Consider the following 8,030-nt stretch of genomic DNA (forward strand, 5'->3'; position numbering starts at 1 on the left):
CAACAACGCTACTTACTATATAATAATTATCCATTTAAGAAAAATCTATATGCTATCTGGAGTCTAATTCTAGTAATTCAACACCATCTTCTGAGTCTATGACAGAATCATGGCATCAGATGACAAATATGAGGGGTTTTTAAAAACAGTTCATTTCAAATTTCCATTATCTTTTAATTTCACTTTTCCATGAACTTCCATGCACTCATTATGTATGTCAATATTCCAGTCTCTCCGAACAAATAAGTTTTAAAACAAAACAAAACCAAAAAACTCTCTTCTAAACTTATTTATGGTCTTTTCCATCCCCCTCCATTGGCATTTAGCTAGATAGAAATGAAAGGTCAGAGCCACTGTCATGTAGTCTTTCCTGACCCTTATCAACCTTTAGAGAATTTCTCACAAGCGTATACAGAGTAGATCTGCTTCATTAGGTTTCCAAGGCTTTTATCTTTATGGAAGTAGACTGCCATATCTTTGACCCAGAGAGAGGCTGCTCTGTTCAAACCTCTGACCTTTAAGAACGTAACTGAGTGCTTTAACAACTGTGCCACCAGAGCTCTTTCTAGATAGGTATAGTAATCATATTTTTATCTAGCTGCCATCTTTAATTGGCAATAGTCTAGATTTCCTTTAACATCTAAGTCAGTTTCATTGATTAAACTTAAAATTCACTACCATTGTTTCAGTTTCAATTCATAGTGTCTCTGTATAGTATTTCTGAGGCTGTAAATCTTTATGGGAGCAGAAAGCCTCATCTTTTTCTGGTGGAGAAGCTGGTGGGCTTGTACTGTCAACCTTGTGTTTATAGCAGTCCAATGTTTACTGTGCCACCATGGCTCTGTAATGGTTAAAATGAATACTTGCGTTTCATAACATGCAATCTGGTAGAGTGTTGTTGTTGTTAAGTACTGTGGAATCAATTGTGACTCATAGTGACCCTGCACAGGGTTTCCGAGGCTGCAAATCTTTATGGGAACAGAAAGTCTCATCTTTCTCATGTGGAACAGCTGGTAGTTTCGAACTGCCGACCTTGAGGTTAGCAGCCCGATTACCACTATGCTACCAGAGCTCCTTAATCTAGTACAGTAAGTCCTTCAAATTTAGATTCAACGAAATTATTCTACATTTATCATTGCTATGCTTCAGTGTCGTTGAGACAGTTTTGACCCACAGAGACTCTGTATAGGGTTTCCTCGGAACAGCTGGTGAGGTTGAACTGTCAACTCTGGGGTTTAACCAACCTTCTGATCAAGTGTTTATCCTACAGAGCCACACCAGGACTCTCCTAGTAAGATAAAAATAGAAGACATGCATCCTATTGATATAGTAATTGTATCTTAGTTATAGACTCTTGAGAGTGTCTCACAAGTGTGTGCAAATGTCTCTAAATGATAACATTTATTAATAGCAAATATAAAACCAATCTATATATTGATCTTCAACAATGGATACATAAATTAAGGTATGTCCGTAGAATGGAATGCCACCAGTTAAAATGAGTTACTTAAATCTCTCATAGGTTCATTCTTCACTCACTCAGCAAATATTCTTTCTGTATTCTCTCCATAAATACTTCCCTGCACTGTCTTCCATATTCTTACATTATAGAGCAAGTTTGCTACCATTTATTTCTTGCCACTCTACTTATATTTTATATAGTTTTTATTAGGTAAGAAACAGCAATCATTAAAGACAGAAACTTCTGTTGCAAAAAAGAATGGATAAACAATTTCTCTTTAGTCATGTTTTACTACCTATTCTCTTTAGCAACCTGTGATATGCTGATGATACAACCTTGCTTGCTGAAATTGAAGAGGACTTAAAACATTTACTGATGAAGATCACAGAGCACAGCCTTCAGTATGGATTGCATCTCAATGTAGAGAAAACAAAAACAAAAATCCTCACCTACTGGACCAATAAACAACATTCTTATCAACGGAGAAAAGACTGAAGTTGTCAAGGACTTTATTCTTCTTGGATCAACTATCAATACTCACGGAAGCAGCAGTCAAGAGATCAAACGACATATTGCATTAAGAAAATTTGTTGCACAAGACCTTTTTAAAATGTTGAAGAGCAATGATGTCAGGTTGAGGACTAAGGTGCACCTGACCCAAGCCATGGTGTTTGCAATAACCTTATATGCATACAAAAGCAGGACAGTGAATAAGGAAGACCATAGAAGAATTGATGTCTTTGAGTTATGGTGTTGGAGGAGAATATTGAAAGTACCATGGACTGCCAAAAGAACCAATAAATCCATCTTGGAAGAATTACATGTAGACTACTCCTTGGAGGTCAAGATTACCAAACTTCGTCCCTCATACTTCAGACATATTGTCAGGCGGGACCAGTCACTGTAGAAGGATATCACTGTAGAAGGAAGACCCCCAACGAGATGGATTGACCAAGTGGCAGCATAGATGGACTCAAGAGTGGCAACAATAGTAAGGTTGGCCCAGGATCAGACATTTTTTTGTTCAGCTGTGCATAAGGTTGCTATGTGTTGGTAGCAACTCGATGGCACCTAACAACAACTCTGCTCAAGAAAAATTGGTAAGAAAGATGGATCCACTTATAATTAATTTCCTTTGCTTAAATCAAGTGCGAATACAGCTTCCTGAGCACAGTCCTCTTTTAGCATTTTTCTCAACCTATACAAAACATAACATATTATATTTACACATAGTGAATAAAATTAACCACAAACAAAATACCATTCAATCTTTCATCATGAATAAAAAATCAACTTTGGAAAATCTAACTATATGTATTTTCAAATAGTTATATTATCTTCAATGGTAATGTTAGGCTCTGTTGTGATCAAATGAATAGCGATGAAGGTAAAATAGTTGTTATGTATTGAGGATATTTGCATTTTTTCATTGTAGGCACTCAATTTAGAAATAATAATCTTACTATTGTTATCTTTTTAGTTCTTCCACATGTTTTTCATGATAACTTACATAGAGAGTGATCTGTAGTACAAACTCATAATATTTTCATGAATGCTGATTTGGACGACAGCTTATCATAATGGCTTGTCTATACTAGTCTCTGATTTCCTGTTAGGCTTTTGCATTTGTGCTGTTCTAATGCTTGAATTCCTTGTATCTATTGGTACCATTTAGACTCCTGACGTGGTGCTGTAGGATCAGCACTGGACTGTGAACCACAATGTTGGCAGTTCAAATCCACCAGCTACTCCTTGGAAACTCTACACAGGATTGCTATGAGTTGGAACTGAGATGGCACTTAACAACAAAACCAACATTGGTAGTATTTATAATGCAACTTTCTTTAATCCAAATATTTTATCTAGGTCTCACATAATTTTGAGGGCACATTCATGGTAGAGACATTTATTTTACTTAATTCTGAAGTACCTTTGACAGATGATTTCTCTATACATATATGTGCCCATGCTTTAAATCTGAAGACCTGGTGCAGTGAGTAAGATAAGCATTGGACTTCTAACTGCAAAGTTGTTGGTTCAAACCAGTCAGCACCTCACTATGAGCCAGAACCAACTCTGTAACACTTAACAACAACACACTTTATATCTGTGAAAATTGAAATTAGCATTATATTTGATAATTATAAAGGAATTAATAATTATTTTTAAAAGAAAGGAATCAATAGATAATGTTCACAATCTTTTTGATATCACTTGACATATTTTACCTTATGAATTATATTTACATATATTCAAGGACCTTGGTGATTTGGTAAGAAGAGGCTTATATAAGTAAGGTGTTATTACTCATTTGGAACACACGTTAAATGGCATATATTAAATAAAGTAAAAGGTAAAATTTAAAGGGTATATAATTAGAAGAAAAGTATATTTCAAGTTTGGGGACAAAGTTCTGGTTTATTTCTGTAACTCAGAATATGATTCATTCGGTTCTCCATAAAAATAACAATTGACATGCTTTAACTGTTATTCTTAAGCAATTAAAAATACTTTCAAAGTTCAGAGAAAGTTAAATATTTATTCAATTATACTGTGATCAATGCAAAATGAAAGACTGAACAAATTAAAGCCACCTACCTATACTATCTTAATAAGAAAAATTTAAAAACTTATAAAATACAATATCAACATAATTCATGAGGTAAATATGTTAAGAGAGATCATTTTATTTTCTCCATGCCAAATCATTGGTTTAATGGATCACATAATCAGATGTCAAAATTCATCAGATACTAAGTTATTTTTTACCAATTAACTTAATTTCAGAGTGTTTAAAATATTAAATCAAGATCAAACAACACTATATTTTAGATAAATTTCAAATTTAATATTTTCACTGAGAAAAGAAAGATGACTCCATTTTTTTCTAAGTGTGTATTATCAATGTATTTCTATGTGCTTTCACATGTTATTTAAGTTCAGCCTTATATTGATTATCAGTCCTATTTTACATAAACCAGCACTTTTCTGTCAGTTTATCTACTGTGGTGGCTTGTGGGTTGTTGCTATGCTGGAAGCTATGCCATCGGTATTTCAAATACATGCAGGGTCACCCTTGTTGGACAGGTTTCAGCTGAACTTCAGGACTAAGGCAGACTAGGAAGAAGGAAAGGAAGAATGTTTAGTCACTGAAAAACTTGTGAATAGTAGTGGAACACTGTCAGAAAGAATCAGAATATTAAATATTGAAACAGTATGGATAACACCAGAATATTGTTAGATATAATGCTGGTAGATAAGCCCCTTCGGCAGGAAAGCACTTATGATATGACTGGGAAAGAGGTGCCTCGTCAAAGTAGAGTTAACCAAAATGAAGTAAATGGAGTAAAATGGGACCTTCATTTGGTAATGGCTCACAACTCAAAATGAGGAGAAACAACTGTTTTCTTACTGTTCAGTGCTGTCCAGTTGGTTCTGACTCATAGCGGCCTTATGCACAATAGAACAAAGCCCTGCCCTGTCCTTCACCATTTTCACAATCCTTGTTAAGCTTTAGCCTATTGCTGCTGCCGCTCTGCCAATTCATTTAATTGAAGGTCTTCCTCATTTAATATCTTGACTGTTATTTCCATGAAAGTTGATAGTGGATTCAAGCTAAATGAAATCTTGCCAACTTCAATATTTTCCTCCATTTATGATGCTATTATTTATTGGTCAAGTGGTGAGGATTTCTATTTACCTTACATTGAGGTACAGCCCAAACTGAAGACAGTTGTCTTTGATCTTCATCAGTGAGTATATTAAGTCCTCCTTACATTCAGCAAATAAGGTTGCATCATATGTATATTGTAGGTTGTTAATGAGTCTTCCTCCAATCCTTGTGTCACATTCTCCTACATATAATCCAGTGTCTCAGATTATTTGCGCAGCATATACAATGAAACACTGCCCAGTCCTGGGCAAACCTCACAATTGTTGGCAGTGTTTCATTCTGTTGTGCATAGGGTTGCTATGAGTTGGTACTGACTCGATGGCACCTAACAACAACATAAACAATGACTGTTGTTGTTCTTGGTAAATGTTGTCGAGTTGGTTCCATCTCTAGCAACCCTGTATAGGGTTTCTGAGGAGCGGTTGGTGAGTTTGAACCACCAATCTTGCAGTTCAAACCAACTTTGCAGTCCAGGGCATTAACCCACATCACCACACCATTGAATAAGTATGATAAATAAATAAACCCTGGCTTATACCTTTCCTGCATAAGCTCTGGTAGCCTAGTGGTTACGAATTGGGCTGTGAACCACAAGATCAGCAGTTTGAAACTGCCAACTGTTCTGTGGGAGAAAGATAAGGCTTTCTGCTCCCGTAAAGAATTACAGCCTCAGAAACCCTGTGCAGGGTCGCTATGAGTCGGAATCGACTCCATAGCACATAAAAACAGCAGCGTACTTTTTGTAATTTAATCCAGTCAGTTTCCCTTTGTTGTATTTGAATTGTTGTCTCTTGGTCTAAATACAGGTTCCTCATGAGCTCAATTAAGTGTTCCAGAATATTCATTCTCAACAATGTTGTTCATATCTTGTCAAAGCCACACACTTGAAAGTCTTTGCATGGTTAATAAAGCCCAAGTAAATATCTTGGTGCTATTCTCTACATTCAGCCAAGATCCACCTGACATCAGCAATGATGTGCTTCATTCCATCTCTTCCTCTGAATCTAGCTTCAATCTCTGGTTTGTTGTTAGGTGTCATTGAGTCAGTACTGACTGATAGCAACATTATATACAATAGAAAGAAACATTGACCAATCCTTTGCCAACTTCACAATCTTTGCCATGCTAGAGCCTGTTGCTTTTAACATCGTGCCAATTCATCTGATTAAAGGTCTTCTTCTTTCTCACTGACTTTACATGTTACTATTCATGATGTTCTTCTCCAGGGACTGGTCCCTTCTGATAATATGTCCAAAGTAAGGAAGTCAAAGTCTGACTCTTCTGGCTTCTAAGGAGCATTCTGGCTATCCTTCCAGAACAGATTGTTTTTTTCTTTTGGCAGTCTATGATTCTTTCAATATTCTCCTCCAATACCATAGCTCAAATGCATCATTCTTCTTTGGTCTTCCTTTATTCATTGTTCAAATTTCACGTACTTATGGTGGTGGTGGTTGTTATGTACCATGGAGTTGGTTCCGACTCATAGCGACCCTGTACAGGGTTTCCGAGGCTGTAAATCTTTATGGGAGCAGAAAGCCTCATCTTTCCTCCATGGAAGAGCTTATAGTTTCAAACTGCTGATCTTGCAGTTCGCAGCCCAATTCGTAACCACTACACTACCAGATACATATGAGGTTATTGAAAATACCATGGCTTGGCTTAGGCATGCCTTAGTTATTTTATTTGCATCTTTTCTGTTGAACATTGTAAAGATGTCTTGTGCTGCAGATTTGCCTAAGGCAATACGTTCTTAGATTTCTTGACTGCTGCTTCCATGAGTGTTTGTTGAGCTGAGCAAAATGAAGTCTGGCAACTTCAATCTTTCCTCCACTTAACTTAATGTAATTTATTGATCCAGTGATGAGAACTTTTGTTTTCTTTACATTGAGATGCAATCCATACCGAAAGCTGTGGTATTTGATCTTCATCAGCAAGTATTTGAATTCCTCCTTATTTTAAGCAAGCAAGGTTGTATCATCTGCATATGGCAAGTTGTTAGTGAATCTTGATGTCACGTTATTCTACATATAAACCAGCTTCTTGAATTATTTTGTCAGCATACAGATTGAATAAGTATAGTGAAAGAATACAACTCTAGTGTACATATTTCCTAGTTTTAAACCAATCAATGTTCTCTTGATTTTTTTCAAATAACTGCCTGTTGGTCTATGTACAGGTTCCTCATAAACACAATTAAAAATTCTGGAATACTCATTGCCTTCAATGTTGTCCATAGTTTTTCATGATCCACACAGTCTAAAGTTTTTGCATAATCAATAAAGTATTCTCTACTTTAGCCAAGATCCAACTGTTGCAACAGTGATATATTCCATGTCCTCATCTTAAACTGGAATTCTGACTGTTCCCTGTCAGTGTATTGTTGCAACCATTCTTGAATTATCTTTATCAAAAATTTTACTTCCATGTGCTATTAATGGTATTGTCTGATGTTTTCTGCATTGCATTGTGTTACCTCTCTTTGGAATGGGCACAAATATGGATCCCTTCCAATCATATGACCAGATTGTTGTCTTACAAATTCCTTGGCATAGATAAGTGAGTGCCTGCAGTGCTTCATGAGTTTGTTGAAAGATTTCAATTTGTTTTCCAGCAATTCCCATTGTTTTTCTAATGCTTTCAATGTACCTTGGACATTTTCTTCATTATCATTGATTCTTAATCATATGCTACCTTTTGAAATGATTGAACACCAGCCATTTTTTTTAGGTAGACCAGCTGTGTAGTCTTTCCATCTTCATTTGATGTTTTCTGCATCATTCAATATTTTGCCCATAAAATCCTTTGATTTTGCAAGTCCAGGGTTAATTTTTTTCCCAGTTCCCTCAGCTTAAGAAACGTCTAGTGTGCTCTTCCCTTTTGGTTTTCTATCTCTGA

Source organism: Chrysochloris asiatica, unplaced genomic scaffold (assembly GCF_000296735.1).
Source record: "Chrysochloris asiatica unplaced genomic scaffold, ChrAsi1.0 scaffold00068, whole genome shotgun sequence".
NCBI classification, from domain to species: Eukaryota; Metazoa; Chordata; class Mammalia; order Afrosoricida; family Chrysochloridae; genus Chrysochloris; species Chrysochloris asiatica.